This window comes from Anolis carolinensis, chromosome 1 (genome assembly GCF_035594765.1).
Source record: "Anolis carolinensis isolate JA03-04 chromosome 1, rAnoCar3.1.pri, whole genome shotgun sequence".
Taxonomy (NCBI): domain Eukaryota; kingdom Metazoa; phylum Chordata; class Lepidosauria; order Squamata; family Dactyloidae; genus Anolis; species Anolis carolinensis.
In genome coordinates this window covers 292,663,478-292,685,540 of record NC_085841.1, presented here as the reverse complement: position 1 = coordinate 292,685,540, position 22,063 = coordinate 292,663,478, and the positions used below count along the sequence as shown (strand labels likewise).

At 39.8% G+C, this 22,063-nt stretch overlaps 1 long non-coding RNA gene across 1 annotated transcript in view; it reads left to right on the top strand.

The window, feature by feature from the left end:
• Positions 1–21,474, top strand: part of LOC134295426 (uncharacterized) — a 29,914-nt gene extending 8,440 nt beyond the window's left edge. The window contains exon 2 of the long non-coding RNA XR_010001992.1: positions 11,476–21,474. This is a non-coding gene — a long non-coding RNA (uncharacterized LOC134295426). The remainder of the gene's footprint in view (positions 1–11,475) is intronic.
• The last annotated feature ends 589 nt before the right edge of the window (positions 21,475–22,063 follow it).

The following is a 22,063-nucleotide window of genomic DNA, read 5'->3' as shown; positions in this document are numbered from 1 at the left end:
GTGGTCAAATGCTGTGCTTCTAACTATGTTGTGCTTACCCCACCTACAGGTCAAAAGCAATTTTGCCATTAAGTTCTGTTTTTAATGAGGATACATCCAGAATGATTTAAAAGACCAGAAAGTCCCACCTTTTGTCCCTGTTCTTTCCTATTATACTTTTGAGGGCCATACTTTTTTTTTAATCCCAGAACATTTTCTGTGAGTTCCCAGAAGGCTTTTTCTACCAACTCCTCAGGTTGGTTTATTTTAATCCAGTATAAAATCAGAAAGAACAAGAACAAAATCTGGGACTTTTCAGACAGTCAGAATGCACTGTCAAAAAAACAAACAAACATTAAACAGAATTGGGGTATTAAAGATATTTTTATGAGGAGTGGGGAAAATGTGCTCCTTCGCCCCTCCCCCCAAAGATGCTGTTCTGCAACTCCAATAATAATAATAACAATAATAATAATAATAATAATAATAATAATAATAATAATAATGAACAGATGAACAGAAAGGCAACAAACGGAAAAGCAGGGGCACAAAAGACCAGTTATTGATTGACAAAATGATTCTGGAGAACTGTAAGAGCCGAAAAGCTAATCTTCACATGACGTGGATTGACTACAAAAAGGCCTTTGACTCACTCCCACACAGCTGGATCATCAAGTGCCTGGACGCCATCTGGATTAGTAAAAACGTTGGCACCTTCATTGAAAACATGATGGAGCACTGGAAAACTGAACTGTTTGTTGGAAATGAAAGCTATGGACTTGTCAACATCAGGAGAGGAATTTTCCAGGGAGATTCATTGTCCCCTCTGCTTTTCATTATTGCCATGATCCCTCTGTCAACAATCTTACAAAAAACAAATCTCGGCTATCAAACATCTTAAGAATTCTCACAAAATTTCACATTTGATGTACATGGATGACCTGAAGCTATATGGGAAAACGGAAACTGAAATCCAGTCTCTGACCAACACTGTCCGAATTTTTAGCACTGATATCAACATGGAGTTTGGTTTGGACAAATGTTCGACAGTGGCATTGAAGAAGGGAAAAATCATTGAAAGTGAGGGCATAAATATGCCCAATGGCCAAACAATAAAGTGTCACCAGCCAGAGGCCTATAAATATCTGGGCATACTACAGCTGGACAACATCAAGCATGAACATGTGAAAACTGTGGTCAGCAAAGAATACACACAAAGGGTCAGAAAAATTCTCAAAAGCAAGCTCAATGGAGGCAACACCATCAAGGCTATAAACACCTGGGCCATACCTGTCATAAGATATACTGCTGGCATTATAAATTGGACACAGGTGGAACTGGACAATTTGGACAGAAAAACAAGAAAACTCATGACCATTCATCATTCCCTGCACCCTCGCAGTGATGTTGACCGGCTATATCTGCCTAGAAGATCAGGGGGCAGAGGACTCTTACAAGTAAAACAAGCAGTCAAAGAAGAAGAACATGCCCTGGCAGAATATGTAAAGCAAAGTGAAGAACCTGCTTTGATTGAAGTCAAAAATCAGAAACTCCTCAAAACACAGCAGACAAAAAACCAGTACAAGAAAACCGCACTACAAACTAGAGCTGACAGCTGGCACAACAAAACACTGCATGGAAAGTTCCTTGACAAAATTGAAGGAAAAGCTGATAAGGAGAAGACCTGGCTCTGGCTCACGAATGGGACCCTGAAGAAGGAGACAGAAGGCCTGATCCTTGCAGCCCAGGAGCAAGCCATCAGAACAAAGGCAATCAAGGCCAAGATAGAAAAATCAGCTGATGACCCAAAATGCAGACTGTGCAAGGAAGCTGACGAAACCATTGATTATATCCTCAGCTGCTGTAAGAAAATCGCACAGACAGACTACAAACAGAGGCACAACTGTGTGGCCCAAATGATCCATTGGAACTTATGCCTCAAGTACCACCTCCCAGCAGCAAAGAACTGGTGGGATCACAAACCTGCAAAAGTATGGGAGAATGAGCACGCAAAGATACTGTGGGACTTCCGAATCCAGACTGACAAAGTTCTGGAACACAACACACCAGACATCACAGTTGTGGAAAAGAACAAGGTTTGGATCATTGATGTTGCCATCCCAGGTGACAGTCGCATAGATGAAAAACAACAGGAAAAACTCAGCCGCTATCAGGACCTCAAGATTGAACTTCAAAGACTCTGGCAGAAACCAGTGCAGGTGGTCCCGGTGGTGATGGGCACACTGGGTGCCGTGCCAAAAGATCTCAGCTGGCATTTGGAAACAATAGACATTGACAAAATCACCATCTGCCAACTGCAAAAGGCCACCCTACTGGGATCTGCACACATCATCAGAAAATACATCACACAGTCCTAGACACTTGGGAAGTGTTCGACTTGTGATTTTGCGAAACGAAATCCAGCATATCTATCTTGTTTGCTGTGTCATACAACATCATTGTGTTGATAATAATAATAATAATAATAATAATAATAATAATAATAATAATAATAAAAAATACACACAAAGGGTCAAAAAAATTCTCAAAAGCAAGTTCAATAGAGGCAACACCATCAAGGCCATAAACACCTGGGCCATACCTGTCATGAGATATACTGTTGGCATCATAAACTGGACACAGATGGAACTGGACAATTTGGACAGAAAAACAAGAAAACTCATGACCATTCATCATTCACTGCACCCTCGCAGTGATGTTGACTGGCTGTATCTACCTAGAAGATCAGGGGGCAGAGGACTCTTACAAGTCAAACAAGCAGTCAAAGAAGAACATGCCCTGGCAGAATATGTAAAGCAAAGTGAAGAACCTGCTTTGATTGAAGTAAAAAATCAGAAACTCCTCAAAGCACAGCAGACAAAAAACCAGTACAAGAAAACCACACTACAAACTAGAGCTGACAGCTGGCACAACAAAACATTGCATGGAAAGTTCCTTGACAAAATTGAAGGAAAAGCTGATAAGGAGAAGACCTGGCTATGGCTCACGAATGGGACACTGAAGAAGGAGACGAAAGGCCTGATCCTTGCAGCCCAGGAGCAAGCCATCAGAACAAATGCAATTAAGGCCAAGATCGAAAAATCAGCTGATGACCCAAAATGCAGACTGTGCAAGGAAACCGACGAAACCATTGATCATATCCTCAGCTGCTGTAAGAAAATCGCACAGACAGACTACAAACAGAGGCACAACTATGTGGCCCAAATGATCCATTGGAACTTATGCCTCAAATACCACCTCCCTGCAGTAAAGAACTGGTGGGATCACAAACCTGCAAAGGTCATGGAAAATGAACACGCAAAGATACTCTGGGATCTGTGCGCATCATCCAAAAATACATCACACAGTCCTAGCCACTTGGGAAGTGTTTGACTTGTGATTTTGTGATATGAAATCCAGCATGTCTATCTTGTTTGCTGTGTCATACAATAAAATAATAATAATAATAATAATAATAATAATAATAATAATAATAATAATAATAATAACGATCTGCCAACTGCAAAAGGCCACCCTACTGGGATCTTTGCGCATCATCTGAAAATACATCACACAGTCCTAGACACTTGGGAAGTGTTTGACTTGTGATTTTGTGAAACGAAATCCAGCATATCTATCTTGTTTGCTGTGTCATACTAATAATAATAATAATAATAATTATTATTATTATTATTATTATTATTTTATTTCTTACCTCTCCTCATGGCTTGAGGTGGGTTACAACATCTCTAAAACACACACAGTAATCTAAAAATATTCCACAAAATACACATAAAATATTAATAATAATCATCATCATCTTTATTTGTATCCCGCCACCATCTCCCTGAAGAGACTCGGGACAGATTATAAAAGCACCACAAGGTACAGCATACAATGTAAAGCGGTACATGAATATAAAACAATATCATATACATATTATATACATTATTAATTAAAATTAAAAATTATAATAGCAACCACAGTCAACACATATAACGTAACATGAAAATGGCACAATTTAAAAACACAGAACATCTAAGGAAACTAGCTTCCATCAATTCATAACTAAAGTGCCAAAGTGTCAACCTCAAAAGCCTGATTAAACACCTGGATCGGAAGGACTGGAGAGTGGGGGGTAATCTAATCTCCATTGGGAGGCTATTCCAGAACCAGGGAGCCACCCCAGAGAAGGCCCTCTCTCTCATCTCTCCCAACTGCAATTGAGATGGTGGTGGGATCGAGAGAAGGGCCTCCCCTGCTGATCTTAGATCCCACACTGGTTCATAGAAAGAGATGCGGTCTCAGAGATGGGTTGGGGCCGAAGCGTATAGGGCTTTATAGGTAATAACCTGCACCTTGAATTGAACTCGGAAACTCGCCAGAAGCATATGTAAACATATTTGTACAAAATACATATTAAAATACACAGAACAAATATTAAACATAAGTCTTCACCATTGATGGCAGTTTCAGTCCACCAGCATCTGGAGGACCAGAATGAAAATAATGTTTCCTGCATATTGTTGGGAAAAGGAGAGGACAAAACCTCCTGAAACAAGAAATGTTGGTCTACGAGAGTGGTGCACACTCCAAGGCATGGAAAGAACTGGGCTGTAGCTATGGAATGGGAAAATGAGGACATTACATCCAAATAAGAATGTAACACCCACAATCATATTTTCCTTCAGTCCCCAATATTTGTGGCATTGGAAAGTTTGAGATATTATTATCATTATGTTTATTTATATCTCTCCCCCAGGAGACCCAAAGCATCTAACACCAAAAGCATTACAATACACCCTAAAATATACAAATATAAAAATATTAAAAGAGTATTAGACATCATTAGTATTAAAAACAATCCAGAATAAATTTATATGGATTTACTCAAGTTTAAACCTTGAAATCTTACATTAACTATACTTTCATTCACACGGCACATAATATGTGCAGTTGAAGGCTTTCATGGCTGGAATCACTGGATTGCTGTTTTCTGGGCTGCATGGCCATGTTCTAGTTTAGAAGCATTCTCTCCTTTTTTGTGGCTGACAAAGAAAGAATGCTTCTGGAACATGGCCATACAGCCCGGAAAACTCACAGCAACCCAGGTATCCCAATATCTGAAAAAAAAATCCAAAATACTTCTGATCCCAAGCATTTTGAATCAGATGCTCAACCTGTGCTAGATATTAGAGAATAGCAGAAAAAGCTGCTTTGATTCCCTTGTCAGGAGAAATGTGGAGATATATACTAAACAAACAAACAAACAAATTTCATTGGGGTGGAAATTTTATTTAGAAATGGCAATGCCCTCATTTTGGAGGCTGACATGGGTCCAACTCTGGGAGAAAGGTGACATATAAATACATCTATATATATAAAATGATAAAGTTGTTTGCGCAGTGACTATAACAACAAAACTAAACATCCCAGAAATACGAAATTTGGCAACACAATGCAAAAGGCTTGCCTCCAGGTTACAACAACACAACCACACCACAAAACCACAATCCGGACCCACAAAACTCACAACAACGCATCATGCGATAACACAACTAAACACCCCAGAAATACGAAACTTGGCAACACAACGCAAAAGCCTTCCCTCCAGGTTGTAACAACACAACCACACCACAAAACCACAATCCGGACCCATAAAACTCACAACAACGCATCGTGACTATAACAACACAACTAAACGCCCCAGAAATACGAAACTTGGCACACAACTAAACACCCCAGAAATATAAAACTTGACAACACAACGCAAAAGCCTTGCCTCCCAGTTGTAACAACACAACCACACCACAAAACCACAATCCGGACCCACAAAACTCACAACAATGCATCGTGACTATAACAACACAACAAAACGCCCCAGAAATACGAAACTTGGCACACAACTAAATGCCCCAGAAATACAAAACTTGACAACACAACACAAAAGCCTTGCCTCCCGGTTGTAACAACACAACTACACCACAAAACCACAATCTGGACCCACAAAACTCACAACAACGCATCATGCGATAACAACACAACTAAACGCCCCAGAAAAACAAAACTTGGCAACACAATGCAAAAGCCTTGCCTCCCAGTTGTAACAACACAACCACACCACAAAACCACACAGGACCCACAAAACTCACAACAACGCATTGTGACTATAACAACACAACTAAACGCCCCAGAAATACGAAACTTGGCAACACAATGCAAAAGCCTTGCCTCCCAGTTGTAAGAACACAACCACAACACAAAACCACAATCCAGACCCACAAAACTCACAACAACGCATCATGACTATAACAACACAACTAAACGCCCCAGAAATACGAAACTTGGCACACAACTAAACACCCCAGAAATATAAAACTTGACAACACAACGCAAAAGCCTTCCCTCCCGGTTGTAACAACACAACCACACCACAAAACCACAATCCAGACCCACAAAACTCACAACAATGCATCGTGACTATAACAACACAACTAAACGCCCCAGAAATACGAAACTTGGCACACAACTAAATGCCCCAGAAATACAAAACTTGACAACACAACACAAAAGCCTTGCCTCCCGGTTGTAACAACACAACTACACCACAAAACCACAATCCGGACCCACAAAACTCACAACAACGCATCATGCGATAACAACACAACTAAACGCCCCAGAAATACAAAACTTGGCAACACAATGCAAAAGCCTTGCCTCCCAGTTGTAACAACACAACCACACCACAAAACCACACAGGACCCACAAAACTCACAACAACGCATTGTGACTATAACAACACAACTAAACGCCCCAGAAATACGAAACTTGGCAACACAATGCAAAAGCCTTCCCTCCAGGTTGTAACAACACAACCACACCACAAAACCACAATCCGGACCCATAAAACTCACAACAACGCATAGTGACTATAACAACACAACTAAACGCCCCAGAAATACGAAACTTGGCACACAACTAAACACCCCAGAAATATAAAACTTGACAACACAATGCAAAAGCCTTGCCTCCCGGTTGTAACAACACAACCACACTACAAAACCACAATCCGGACCCACAAAACTCACAACAATGCATCGTGACTATAACAACACAACTAAACGCCCCACAAATACAAAACTTGGCACACAACTAAACGCCCCAGAAATACAAAACTTGACAACACAACACAAAAGCCTTTTCTCCCGGTTGTAACAACACAACTACACCACAAAACCACAATCCGGACCCACAAAACTTACAACAACACATTGCAATAACAAATACAAAATTTGACAACACAACTCATCCACCTCCCCAATCCCTACATTCACACTTGGCCTCCAAAAAAACAATTACAATAATAACAATGACAACAACAATAAGTATCAACACCATCACAGGCAAGAAACAGCCAGGCACTGAGGCTGATTGGCTAGTCAGTGCTACACTGGGCCTCCAAAAAACAATACAGTAGCATCTAACTTATCCAACCTTCATGACCACAACAACAACAATAATAATAAACACCTACACAGGCAAAACAAAAAAAGGACTATTGTACCACAATAAAAATATAAACCGCACTCAGCAGAATCAGACATTACAACTAACAACAAACCAAAGACAACAGGGATCTCAAGCAATTATCAATCAACACAAAAACTGAAGAAGGTAACAGACTGCAAATACTACTACTAATGTGAGTATAAAGAAGGTTGAGGTCACAGCATAAATACAACCTAATGTAGACTGACCAACACCACCAGACAACGCCACAGCAACGCGTGGCCAGGCACAGCTAGTAATATACGTAACATAATTTTTAACAATCTCCCTTCTCCTGTAGCTACACCTTTGTTTTGCTGCTCACCAGGGACTGTAAAAACAAGGAAACTCCTTTTGCTTTTTGGCTATGGTTAGCCATCACAGCAAGCTCAAATTCTGCCTTACCTAGGATAAAGTAGTGTGCTGGTTCATTCTGGATAGCTCCCTTCTTCAAGCAGAAGCTGTGAAACACTTTTAAATATGTCTACACTTTATTGTGATATGAAGATCCAGCCCTTTGTGTTTTGTCTCACATGAGACACACCAGGCAAATCATCTAGTGGTAAAGTTAAGGAATCTTCTACTTGTTGGGAGAGCACATGGCCAAGTTTATGCATAACCATAAGTAAACCAAATGACCGTGCTGTTTTCCTAAATCCTTCACTGGAAGTTGAAGACCCTACATGGCATGCACGAGCATGCTGTTTGTCCACAATAAGTCAGAGTCCTTGTAGATTTTGACTTCTCATGACGTGTGAACAAAGCACGCATAAGGTACAGTACAGCTCAAGTTCTGACATGTGCAATAACTAGGCAGCATCATTACCCATCAGATACTGAAGTTACAGACTGATACTGTTCATGCAACATCACTAATATCCCAAATCTGGATATCAATTAATCATTTATTCCTGCTTTGGCTGAGAAACTGCTCAAATCAACGACACAAATGCTTAATTTCTTTCTTCATGGATTTGCTGTCAGTCCCCCATCTCATCTGCATCCATGTTTTGAAATGGTCTGTACTTAATGCCTTTTTCAAAAGGATTTTAACATCTATTTATTTATTTACAACTATTTTATCCCGCCTTTCTCAACACCGGAGGGGATTCAACACGGCTTCACAACATAGGCAATGCCTTTAAAAACAAAGTACAATAAAAATAACCGTACCATTAAAACAATCAAAGCATTTAAATCCATACAACCTCAGAGGTACCTCCCTTAGAAGAATGGGAAAAATACATTACAGATTTGTTGATAATGGATAAAATAATTGTACTCTTAAGAGGAGAACCTATAGACAACTTTGTTAATGAATGGCAACCAATGATCCAATATCTCAATGTAAAATTAATTTAAAACTGGACACAGGGGAAGCTATAAGACCGTAGACAAGGAGGAAACGGATATTAATTTGGAGCCTATAATACCTTTATATGTACTATTTAAATAGAAGACTCCTTACTGAAAATATATTATCTGAGAAACAATTATGAAAGCTGGAAAATATTGCACTGTATGCAACAAACACTTGTAAATGAAGGAATTAAAATAAATAAATATTAAAAAGAAAAAAATCCATACACGTTAAAATCACGTGATCCATAGGCGTAGTCTGGGGATTTTGAGGCCATTAGATTTCATTAGTGGTGATTTTGGTTCTGCTCAACTGTGCCAATACTATTATTGTTTGTGCTATCGGTCCTCTTGAAATATATGAAACACCAAGTCTGATGCTTTATGTTGACTTGAAAGCAGGATTTGTGGGGGAAATTGTTGAAACAAGAAGTAACTTCTTTCTCTTAACAAGTTGGGCAAAATTAAGTTACTTTGAAGTATAACCCATAAGAATTTCTTGCTTTATGGCTTAGTGTATGTTTTCAGTTACTTTTCTAATAACTGTGGGATCATCTATTATTTATTATTTATTTATTTATTTAAAACATTTATAATCTGAGCTTCTCAGATTATAAATCTGTGGCGCAGGCGGGAGAGCAAGCCAGCTGCAATTAACTGCAATGAATCACTCTGACCAGGAGGTCATGAGTTCGAGGCCCGCTCGGAGCCTATGTTTGTCTTGTCTTTGTTCTATGTTAAAAGGCATTGAATGTTTGCCTATATGTGTAATGTGATCCGCCCTGAGTCCCCTTCGGGGTGAGAAGGGCAGAATATAAATGCTGTAAATAAATTCTCACCCCGAAGGGGACTCAGGGCGCAGCATAACATAGATACGGCAAGCATTCCATGCCAGGACATAAAATAACTATATATATACACAAATATTAAAATCAGTTATATCTACTTTAAAATCAATGGTTTAAACCAACTCAAGACATCTTGCTGGCTCCGGTCAGCAGAGTAGGTTTCCTATTATTGCCTCATTGCACTGCCTCCGTCATGTGTTGGCTCATATTGTCCATCCTGAGGTGTTGCAGGTCTAGATGAAATGGACAGAAGGAGCAGAAAGAACTACGTTTTGCACCAGAGGCTGGTAGGTTGCAAAATTCCTTTTAAAAATAAAGGTAAGTCAAAGTTACATTTCCAAGTTGCTTTTGAAAACATCGACTATAACAGAAAATGGGGGAAGGAATTTGGAATGGCAATTACAACTAATTATTATAATTTTTTAAAATAATGTTACAACTCTTCTTGGAAATCTCTAACTTCTCAATAAATATATACAGAATGAGAGAGAAAAAACATAAGACTTACCAAGCTGTCAAACTGGAGGGCTATGTAGATTTGCCTTCTGCTCATGTAATGGCCAACCAACTATTATGTGAAGCCCAGATGAGGACTTACTTACTTAATACTTACCTCCCCGCTGCTGTTCTGAGGCCACAGAGTGAAGAGGGGGCAGCCAAGAAGACACAGCTCCATCTTGTCTCCTGCAACATCACTTGGGAGCCCCTCAATATATACAATACTAGCTGTGCCCGGCCACGCGTTGCTGTGGCTAAGTATGGTGGTATGGAAAATAAAGTATTGAGGAATTGGTGGTAGTTAAGGTAAAGGGTCAAGGTTTTCCCCTGACATTAAGTCCAGGCATGTCTGACTCTGGGGGTTGGTGCTCATCTCCATTTCTAAGACGAAGAGCCGGCATTGTCCGTAGACTCCTCCAAGTTCATGTGGCATGACTTTATGGAGCGCCATTACCTTCCCGCCGGAGCAGTACTTATACATCTACTCTCATTTGCATGTTTTTGAACTTTAAGGTTGGTATAAGCTGGGGCTAATAGTGGGGGCTCTCTCCACTCCCCTAATTCAAACCTGTGATGTTTCGGTCCAGAAGTTCAGCAGTTCAGCGTTTTAACACGCTGCATCATCAGGAGATATTATTTCGTAAAGGTTGTGAATATACAATATTTCTGATTGGTTTTTTTTTTGCCTGTTGGAGGCAAGTATGAATGCTGCAATTAGGCAAAATTATTAGCATGTAATGGCCTTGCAGCTTTAAAGCCTGGTTGCTTCCTCCCTGAGTGAATTTTTTGTTGGGAGGTGTTAGCTGGCCCTGATGGTTTCCTGTCTGGAATTCCCTTGTTTTTAGAGTGTTCTTTGCACTATTTTCTGTGCTTCTACTGTCTGTGGCCCTTAGAAAACAATTACTCCTCTACCTCTAATTAGGACTTTATTTTTCTTTTCTTTTTGTTGTATCAACCTAGAGGCGTGGATGAGGGGTGGTGCTGTCAATTTTCTAGGTTGTAGGGTGTTTAGTTTTGTTGTTTTGTTGGTCGCCGGGATTCCATCACTCTTTTATATATATAGATAATAATATATAGAAATAATACCATTGTAATATAATAATACTATTATATATAATATAATATTAATAATGTTGTAATATAATATATAATATATACTCATATTATCTCTCTCTCTCTCTCTCTCTCTCTCTCTCTCTCTCTCTCTCTCTCTCTCTCTCTCTCTACTTTTGCCTCCCAAAAGAGTACCATTCTGACATCATGTTGTGCCCTCTGTCAATACTGCATTGCTGCCAAGGCTTTGTTTTCTCCCCACATTATGGGCTGCTGTGGAGAAACTGATGACTTAATGAGGGAAAGTCATTTGCAGCAGTTCCTCCTCCTCTTCTTTCTTCTTCTGTCTTATTAAGTATAGCTGTGAAAGGAGAGGAAAACGCTTCTGGTATTTAGATAAAAATGTGCTACTACGCTCAAATTGCTAACCATCACAGTTGTTATCACATCATATTCTTCTTTGGTGGTGTGCTGCTGTTTAATATTTATTTAGTGCCAGCACATGCTAGATGCTGATAGTTATGAATTATGGAATTATTCTTTTCCGGCTCCAAAATCCTTTTTAACTGTTTGGGATGATGATAAGATATTCTGTCTTTTTATCTCTTAAATCTGCACATTCTCAACAGCGGTGATAAGACATGCCACTGATGGTGAATTCCTGATAAGAACAGCCACATTATTCTGAATAGCTATTTCTTATTCAACAGTAAACTGGGGCGACTGCCCACTTTTACTTTAAAAATTCTGAGACAGTCTTTGAGAACAATCACTATGTGCCAGAAATGAGAATTAAAGGTACAGATGTAAATTTAGAGATTGTGGTTGTACCAGTAATTCATTTTCAAGGAAGTCTATATCCCAGAGCACCTAAATTATCCTTCTAAATGAGTAAACCTTTAGGCTGGAAAATCCTCTTGGCAAAGCCCTCTTTCCTTTGGTAAGTACAGCAAAAAGGAAATGTGCAGTTTTGTATGCATAAGCAAATAGGCCAGTGGATCATAAAACCAATTGAATCACCTCACACATACAATGAAGGATGTGAAAGAACAACACTATGCCATTAGTAATGAAATGCCTCCCATTATGATTTATGGTCTTTATGTAAAAAGAATCTCATTACAGCTAGGACTGGATAATTTTAAAAAAAAATGTCCAGGTCAATGCTATGTATGATTTCTCTGTGATGGCTCATTGCTCTAATATCTTTACTTACTTACTTACTTAGGTGATCCCTCATTGTCCAAGTATGATTGTCTTCCAGGTGTACTGTCCTGGCAGTGGGTACGTAGGTGACTGTGGAGCCCTATTCTTGAACCACATGATCTTCCACAGTAAAGACATCAGTTTTCAGATGGAAGGCGGTCCCAGTCAAGGTTGGCTTGCTGCGCCTTCCTCTTGGCATATTACAGTGCTCCCTCGCTAATCCGCGGCTCGGGTTCAGCGGATTCGCTGTATTGTGGATTTTTCCATCCGGCCCGCCCTCCCTTTGCAGGCACAAAAGGGCCCAGTCTGAGTCATGTGACCCGGCCCACGCTTCCGCCTGCAGGCAGCACCAGTAGGCCCTGCCTGCACCTCATCGCCCCAGGAACAACAAGGAAGTCAGAACAGTATGTTTAAAGAGGAAAAGAGGGAGGGAGGGAGGGAGGCTATATTTATTGAAATAAATATAGTGCCGCTATATCACAGTTTTCCACTTTTCGCGGGCAGGCCTGGAACCTAACCCCTGCAAAAAGTGAGGGGACACTGTACTCCCTTTCTCCCTCCATTCGTACCTCTTCAAATTCCTCAGCATTGCTGATCATAGCTGACCTCCAGCTAGAGCGCTCAAGGGCCAGGGCTTCCAAGTTCTCGGTGTCTATGCCACAGTTTTTAAGATTAGCTTTAAGCCCATCTTTAAATCTCTTTTCCTGTCCACCAACATTCCATTTTCCATTCTTGAGCTGGGAGTATAGTAGCTGCTTTGGGAGATGGTGATCGGGCATTCGGACAATGTAGCCAGTTTAGCGGAGTTGATGGCATAGGAACATTGCTTCAATGCTGGTGGTCTTTGCTTCTTCCAGCATGCTGACATTTGTCCGCCTGTCTTCCCAAGAGATTTGCAGGATTCTTCAGAGGCAACACCTTGAGTATGATATCCTTAGATGATCCATGTTTTGCAGGCATATAGCAGGGTTGGGAGAACAATAGCTTTATGAATAAGCACCTTGGTCTCCCTATGGATGTCCCAATTCTCAAACACTCTCGGCTTCATTTGGAAAAATGCTGCATTTGCAGAGCTCAGGCGGTGTCATATTTCAGTGTCAATGTTGAATTTTGTGGAAAGGTCGCTGCCAAGGTAGCAGAAATGGTCATCATTTTCTAGTGTTACACCATTAAGTATTTTTGGCATTGCAGAGGGATTGGCTGGTGACTACTGAAAGAGCACTTTGGTTTTATTGATGTTCAGTGAGAGGCCGAGTGTCTCGTATGCTTCTGCAAAAGTGTTTAGAGTGGCTTGTAGAACTTCTTCTGAATGCGCACAGACTATCATCGGCATATTGGAGTTCTATAACAGATGTTGTTGTGACCTTGGTTTTGGCTTTGAGTCTGCTGAGGTTAAATTGCTTGCCATCCATCCGATAGATGATTTCCACTCCGGTGGGAATCTTCCCATCAACAAGATGAAGTATCATAGTGATGAAGATGGAGCATAAGGTTGGGGCAATAACACATCCCTGTTTGACACCTGATTCCACCTTAAACGGGTCACTTTGGGAGCCATTGCTATCCAAGACTGTTGCCAACATGTCATTGTGGAGGAACTGCAGGATGTTCACAAATCTGTCAGGGCATCCAATTTTTTTGGAGGATGGTCCAAAGAGCACTGCGATTCACTGTGTTAAATGCTTTTGCAAAGTCAGTGAATGCTATGTACAGAGGTTGATTTTGTTCCCTGCATTTTTCTTGGAGTTGTCATGCAGTGAGGATCATGTCCACTGTCCCTCTGGAGGGGCAGAAGCCATTCTGGGATTCTGGGAGGGTGTCTTCTGAGAAGGTGGTTTGGAAGGATTCTTGCAAGGATTTTCCCAGTGAAGGTTAGAAGGGAGCTACCTCAATCATTTCCGCAGTCTGTTCTATCCCCTTTCTTGGAAAGGGTGAAGATGGTGGCATCCTTGAAGTCTTCAGGGATTTTCTCGGTCATCCACACTTTTTCAATGAGCTGGTGGCGTTGTTGTGTCAGCTTAGGTTCACCCTCTTTAAAGATTTCAGCAGGGATCCCATAGGGTCCGCTGGCTTTGTTATTTTTTTGTTGGCTGATGGCATTCCTAGATTCCACCAAGCTAGGCAGCTCTGCAAGCTCATCCCTGTTTTTTTGTTACGGGATTTGTGAGAGAACCTCTGCAGCCACATTGGAGTTGCGATTCAGGAGGTTGTGGTAGTGCTCTTTCCAACGTAGTGTGTAGAGACAGGATACGCTATTCACAGGAGACACGTATTCACTAGTACCTTTGAGTAGAATGTCTCCAGGTTCTAACCTAAGTATAGATTTGGTTCTCATTTTTTATAATTATAACATATAGCTGAAACCATGAGATGCCTACAAGCTGCAATGTATGGCAAAAACAGCAGCCAGTCTCCTAAGCGGTTAACACATTATTTCAGATTGCTAGGACCGACATTAATTTCCAGTAGACTTGTGGCACAGTTCAAGGTGTTACTATATAATTAGCTGCTTCTGCACATCTAAGAGACTCTGTCTCCCCCCAAGGTCCTGGTGTAATATCACAGGAACACTTCTGGCATTTCAGTGAAATGGGATGACACTGCTTACTGTCACATCTGTATTAAAAAAATCTTTTAGTCACTCAAAAAGGGTCATCTTTTTCTGTCAAAGACCAAGTAAAGTATACTGTTATTTGCAACACACTAGTGTATGTGATGTTTGTTAAGAAACAACAGCAAAAAGGAAAAGACAGATCATGTTCCAAAGAGTTCATGCATAGCTGCATCCAAAGGCTTGTTTATCACTGTGCTGCTTTGTTTCCTAATATATTCTCCTTATCAGGTGGTTTAATTGGCCCCTTGGCACCCCTTTTAATGATGTTCCTTACCTAAAGAAAGACTTGATTTGATTAAGCTGTTCATGGTGGATGTTGGTAAGTTCTCATTATCTTTATGAAGTGATTGTGACACAGAGAACCTCTAGGGGTCCTCCTAGGATTTTTCCAATAGCCTACAAATTTGGCTTAGTGATGTGTCTGGGATGTTTTCTCCTTCACAGAATATTATATGAAACAAATGTCGTTTTTTGACATTAACCAAGAAACCTAAGCTCCAGATGCAGGACACCTAAGCCTAGTGATTTATGGACAACAGAGTTTCATGTTACACAACACTTCATAGGTAACCATGGCCAGCAGCCATCTTGAACATCAAACCAGCCACATGAATTTTGATGCTTGATTCTTGGCCAGCTTTAACATTCATCAGCTGGTTTGATGATACACAGTTCTTTGAGAGGTTTATGTTCATTCCTCTTCAAAGATGATCCACAAAGGTAAAAGGATATTTATATTTAGTCTAGCAGGAAAGGCCAAAGGCTCTGCTATGTGTGATTTATATGGCTCAGAAATACATATTGCACTATAGTAACTCAGTTACAAATGAAATACAGCCTGGAATCTGAATCCTACATTGATTTCTTTGGAAGCAAGCCCTGTTGATTTCAGTGACCCTTATATCCACATAAGAAGCTCTTCAGTACGTAACAGAACCCAGTTGGAACAGCAGGAATGTAGACTGTGCACATCTGTGTGGAGCTAATTACATTGTGACAGTCTGATTATGCTGTGGCTTCAGAACACAGTCAGCCCTCTCCATTTGCAGGTTTGGCTTTTGCATGTTTAATTATTTATGGATTTGAATAAAATGTTCTCTTTAGACATCCCTAGGTCCTCTAGTGTGACTCTATTGTCAGTTTCCACTGGAGGACCTAAAGATTCCTAGAAAGATGTTCTCTCAGACTGAAAAATTTAAATTTGTTATTTTGTAGTTTTTACCTTCCTGGGGGTCCAACGCCCAAACCCCAGTGAATATTTCATCTTGAAATATAGCCTACAATGGCCCCATCATTCCACTGTAAAAATGCTGAGAACATATTCTTCAACTGTTCTGGTTTGGAAGGTCCAGCAATCATCATAAGTTAGCAGGTGACTTGAAGGTACACACACACACATGTAGGAATGAACTTTTTTAAAAATGTCACCAAACAATCAAATCTGCTTGATAAATACTTCACCATGTACCCGAGTTTGCATGAATCCCATAAACTGAATCTTTCTGGGATAAATTTGAAAATTGAAACCTCAGAGATTTAAATATTCCCTAGTCTGAGCTGGTTTGATCTAGACTGGAGTCACCTGTGCTTATCTTGAAGGCTTAAAAAGGGCTTTTAAATAATTTTTAAAAATAACTTTAAAAACCAGCAAAGTTTATATTAACTCATACATCATTAGCCATGTATGAAATCAACAACAAGATCACATCAATCATGAGAATTTGATTATTTTATGGAATATCACCCTTTTTTAGGGAGCGTCTAAGCATCTCAGTAAAGTTAACCAACCTGGCTGCAAATGATTCTTGGGCACAGAATTATAATATTGCATTTATTTTCAAAACAGTCTATTTAAAAAGGAGGGGGAGGAAATGTTCAAGAAGACATTAAGCCAACTTTCCTCCCTCTTGGCTGGTGATCTTATTTAATCTTATGGTCCTCATGCCCTTGTTTGCAGAAAATCTCTCCTACCCTGTTTTCCTGCAAATAAGACATTCCCTGAAAATAAGACCTAGTAGAGGTTTTGCTGAATTGCTCAATATAAGGCCTCCCCCAAAAGTAAGACCTAGCAAAGTTTGTGTTTGGAAGTATACCTGCTGAACAGAACACCAGAGCATACAGGATTGGTAAATGTACATACCATAGATTTTTGTACATGGAAATAATGGTAGTAACAAGAAATTCTTGATAGGGTTCACAGCTCATTTGGTTATGCTGGTTTGTGATAACTATACAGTATATAATAAATTTTCTTTTTTTTGTTCAACAATAAATGTGAATTCTTCTTTATGGAAAAATAAGACATCCCCTGAAAATAAGACCTAGCGCATCTTTGGGAGCAAAAATTAATATAAGACACTGTCTTATTTTCGGGGAAACACGGTACCTTGTTTCATCTGAGAGCCAATGTGATGCAGTGGCTCGAATGTTGGACTAGAACTCTGAAGACCAGGATATGATTCCCTGCTCTGCCCTGAAAACTGATTGAACCTGAGCAAGTCACATTATTTCAGGCCCAGAAAGTCCATTGAAGGCACTCAACAACAAATCTTTTACCCTATCCTATAAAAAGAGTAGACCGTACCTCTTGAGTTGATCAGATACTTCTCAAACTAGAGGTGCTTAAACTAGAGGTGCAGAACCAATGACCCTTCCGATAATGGACTACAACTCCCATCACTCCAAGCATTGTCCATGCTGATATAAACTTGTGTCCAATGATACCTGGAGGTTGAGGGCTAGGCATGCTCTACTTTTGGTTTAAACCAGTGGTTCTCAACATGTGGGTCCCCAGATGTTTTGGCCTTCAACTCCCAGAAATCCTAACAACTGGTAAACTGGCTGGAATTTCTGGGAGTTGTAGGGCAAAACACCTGGGGACCCATAGGATGAGAACCACTGGTTTAAACAATAAAGGTGAGGTGCAACAGACTGATCCAATAATGGGAGGAGTTTAACTTTAATCATAAAAAGCAGGGAAATATATAGTACTGTACTCCTATGAAATCTCACTTAACATATTGCCTTTAAATTGTTGCCTATGTATGACAGATTTATCCTCAGCAAATTGATACCTATACGTGACAAATGTATCCCCAGAAAATTAAGAATGTTTTAATAATGGGCATAGGATTTGGGAGTGAAATAAGTCACTTAGAGGTGCAATTATACCTCCAAGCAAACAAGATGTTTTAAATGAGATTTCCAGATTCAGAAACAGAGCTGGTCTCAAGGCAGCTGACTAAATTTAAAAATCTAGCTAATAGGCCCCAGGTTTAAAGTAAACTGAGCATATTTTGAGCATAGAAATGTGCAAGATGAATGTGGGACATTATTATTGCTGAGATAAAGTCCACACAGTTATCACATTTTCCCCTATGTGCAATATCTGAAGCATCCCTCAGTCAGTGTGATCAAAGAATTTTATTAAAGCACACATAAGCGTTAGTTTGGTGGTGTGACTGAATACAAAATACCACAGTGGTCTTACTGGATCTAGTGCTGTTTTAAATTTAAAAGGAACTCTCGTCACTTTATCTGAAAATAATACAGCTTTTCCCTTCGGGTACAGATGGGAACTGTCTCACAGCAACTTTGATTTGCATGGTCCCATAGAGATAATGCCTGATTGATAAGTACTCTTAAGAGAAGAATGAAAGGAAATAGCAATTGTTCTAGTAGTAAAAGGATGAGAAAGGAAGCAAACAATAAATGATGCCCGAGTCCTGTTCACTGTCCTTTCTGCATTGAGCCATTTTTAAACTTTGCTCTAAAACCTGGTGATTTAGGGGGGGGGGGGGACCTAGATCTTCAATAACACCAGAGCTGAAACTAATAGAGAATATATTCTTCTCTTGTGAATGGGTGTTTGCTTTTACTTAGGGCTCTCAGATCTCAGGATCTGGGCCAGAGCCACAGGGATTGGACTTTTTTCTCTAATCCTCAGGGTGAAGAATCTCAGGGTTAGAGCATACCTTTGAAAATCCTCAAGATCCCTGGCTATTTTAGACTATTTTGTGTTCAGAGCGAATCTTAACAAACAGATCTTAAGTTGAGCCTGCAGTGTGTTCTTAAAAGCAGTGCTTTCAAAGATGTTAAAACAGAGTTGGAGAAAAATTCTGTCTATACAGTTTCTTTTTCTGCTCTATAGGGACCTTGAAAAGTCCATTCTGTTAATATATTTAGAAATTGTTCCTAAGATATGTCAGACTTGTTGTTCATTATTTGAATGACAGATTCTGGACAATTTGGCTGATATTTAATATCTCACAGCCCAAAAAGCCAATGCAATTCAAGGTTGCACCAACTGGACTATCAAGTTCACATTTCAAACATAATACCACCACTCTATTTCTTTTCTGGTCAGGCTTTACATGGAGTCCTATTTCCATTTCTCAAGTAAAAGAAGCTGGAATATGTCCAAAGCAGGGTGACCAAGACATCAAAGGTTTGGAAACCAAGCCCTGTGAGAAAGGATTTAGGGAGCTGGATGTGTTTAGCTTGGAGAAAGGGAGTGGTGATGTGATTATTGTTGTGTGTGTGTGTGTGTGTGTGTGTGTGTGTGTAAAGGAATGTCATGTAGAAAATGGAACACACTTATTTTATGCTGCTCCAGTGACTAAAGCACAAAATAATATATTCAAACTGGGAGAAAAGAAATTCCATCTAACCCTTAGGAACAAGTTCTTAATTGTAAGAGCTGTTTGACAGTGGAATAGACTGTCTCAGTGGGTGGTGGCCTCTTCTTCAGAAGTTTTAAAAGAGAAGTTGGGTAGTTATTTTTTTTCAAATGCTATAGTTTTGTATTCTTGCAAACTGATAGGCATCTAAAGATGGATGCATAAAACACTTTAAAAGCCATTCCGATTTAAAAGAAGCATGCGTAAAAATGCAACAACAGACAACCCCCCGCCCCAGAAGTACAAATAACCAACATTTGTAGGAAAGAGATTAGGAGGGCTAAATGTAAGAATGAGCCCAGACCTGCAAAATATTCTAAAGTGACAGAAGCTGGGATCAGCTATGTTCAGTGCAAGAGAAAAAAAAATTAGTGGATCAAATGCAAAGAGAAGATGTTGAAATATATAGAGAGAAAACAGAACTGCTTGTCCCCTTGTGAGCCGCCCCGAGTCCCTTCGGGGAGATGAAGGAGGGATATAAAAATATCATATAAAATTATTATTATTATTATTATTATTATTATTACTTCTTCAGTTGTTGTTAAAATGAACCAGTTTTTCTCTTTTCATCCCACTTTTTCTTACTTCAATCGCAACAAACTTAATTCAAAGTGAAAAAGTCCTTTACACTCAATTAACTCAGCAGGAGAAGAAGCAGAGCTGGGAATAGAATCTTGCTCTCCTGGGTAGGCTGAGGCAAAAGCAAAGCTCTGCAGCCTCTTCTAGTTTTCTCCTTTATCACCTCCTTACTTGTTGTTGGCTGCAACTCTCCCAGTTCCTTATTTATTCTGTTTCTACAGGACTGTGCACAGCTTCATATACTCCATCATTTCACAGATGAAAACCAGGATGTGTGTCCCCAGGCAACCTCAGAATGTGGCTAAGATTTAGATTAAGCAACAGGGCAACTTTCTGATAGTCCTGTTCAGCTGTGGAAGATACTACTTCAGAAGATGGTGGACTTTCCTTCATTGCAGATTTTTAAACAGAAGTTAGAAGGGGATCTTTCAGGAATGTTCCTGCTGTGAATTTCAGCACTGGCTGTGGGCCGGATAATGGCCCTGGGTTTTTTCAACTCTATTCTATGATTCTGTGGTCTTCCATCCAAGTATCAACTTGCATTCATTCCAAAATCAGAGCATATTGGGTTTGTTCAGCATTGTATGTTGATAGAGGAAGAAGGTTGTAGCAGAGAAAGGCAGTCAACTGAGAATATAGGGACAAAGTTCTGGCCCAGCTTATCTGTCTGAACGTGTCCCCCCGCTACGACCCACCTCAAAGCTTAAGATCAGAGACAGGGCCTTTTCAGTAGTGGCTCCCCGCCTATAGTACGCCCCCCCCCCCCAGTGAAGTCAGGCAAGCTCCCTCTTTCCTATCTTTCCATAGGAAAGTTAAAACTTGGTTGTGGGGCCAGGCTTTCAAATAACAATTAGCAGCACTAATTATTATTATGTACGCTGGAACGCAATTGACAGACCCAGTCTTTTAGACTCGAACATGCCCATTTGTATTTTATAAGTGTTTTTATGAATTCTGATGTAATTTAATAACTTTTAAATTGATTTACAATGTATTGTACAATTTTATATATGTGTTTTATTGTAAGCCGCCCCGAGTCCCCTATTGGGTGAGAAGGGCGGGATATAAATATTGTAATAAACAAATAAACAAATAAATAAATAAAACATGGGATCCTTGTTTTAAAATCCTTTGCCCACTTCACTGTGGTTCCAGCCATGTCCACTGCTGATAGGCATCCATCTACAATAGAGCCTTCTACTGAAAAAATTTTTTCAAAGCCCCATTTGGTGGACATCATAGAAACTTAAATAATTTAGTAGAGCTGGGACAACATGCATTTTTCACTATAGCTATGTGAATCGCCAGTCACCATGGCTATCAATAGTCCTTGCTGGTGAATTGGGGAATTTTAGTTCCAAAAAGTATTTTTTCTGAACACTGATGGAAAGTATTGCAGAAATTTTCCAGTTTTGGTAGTAAGGCAAAGGAACTAGTTTCATTGCTTTTATAGAGTTCTTTAAAAATAAAAGAAATGGTGGGAGAGACTTGGAATTCTAATCATAAATTACTTTTAAAACATAAGTTTCCAAGGTATTTTCAGTGTATAAGAAGATCCACATTTATTCTCCAGGGAAAGATTGTCCTTCAGTTCATCTCTGCATTTGGTTTGATCCACAGATACATTGCCAGATCAAATAACACCCTCTTTTGTTACGCTGACCAAATATTTTGTTTAGACTTCATGTATTTTATTTTGC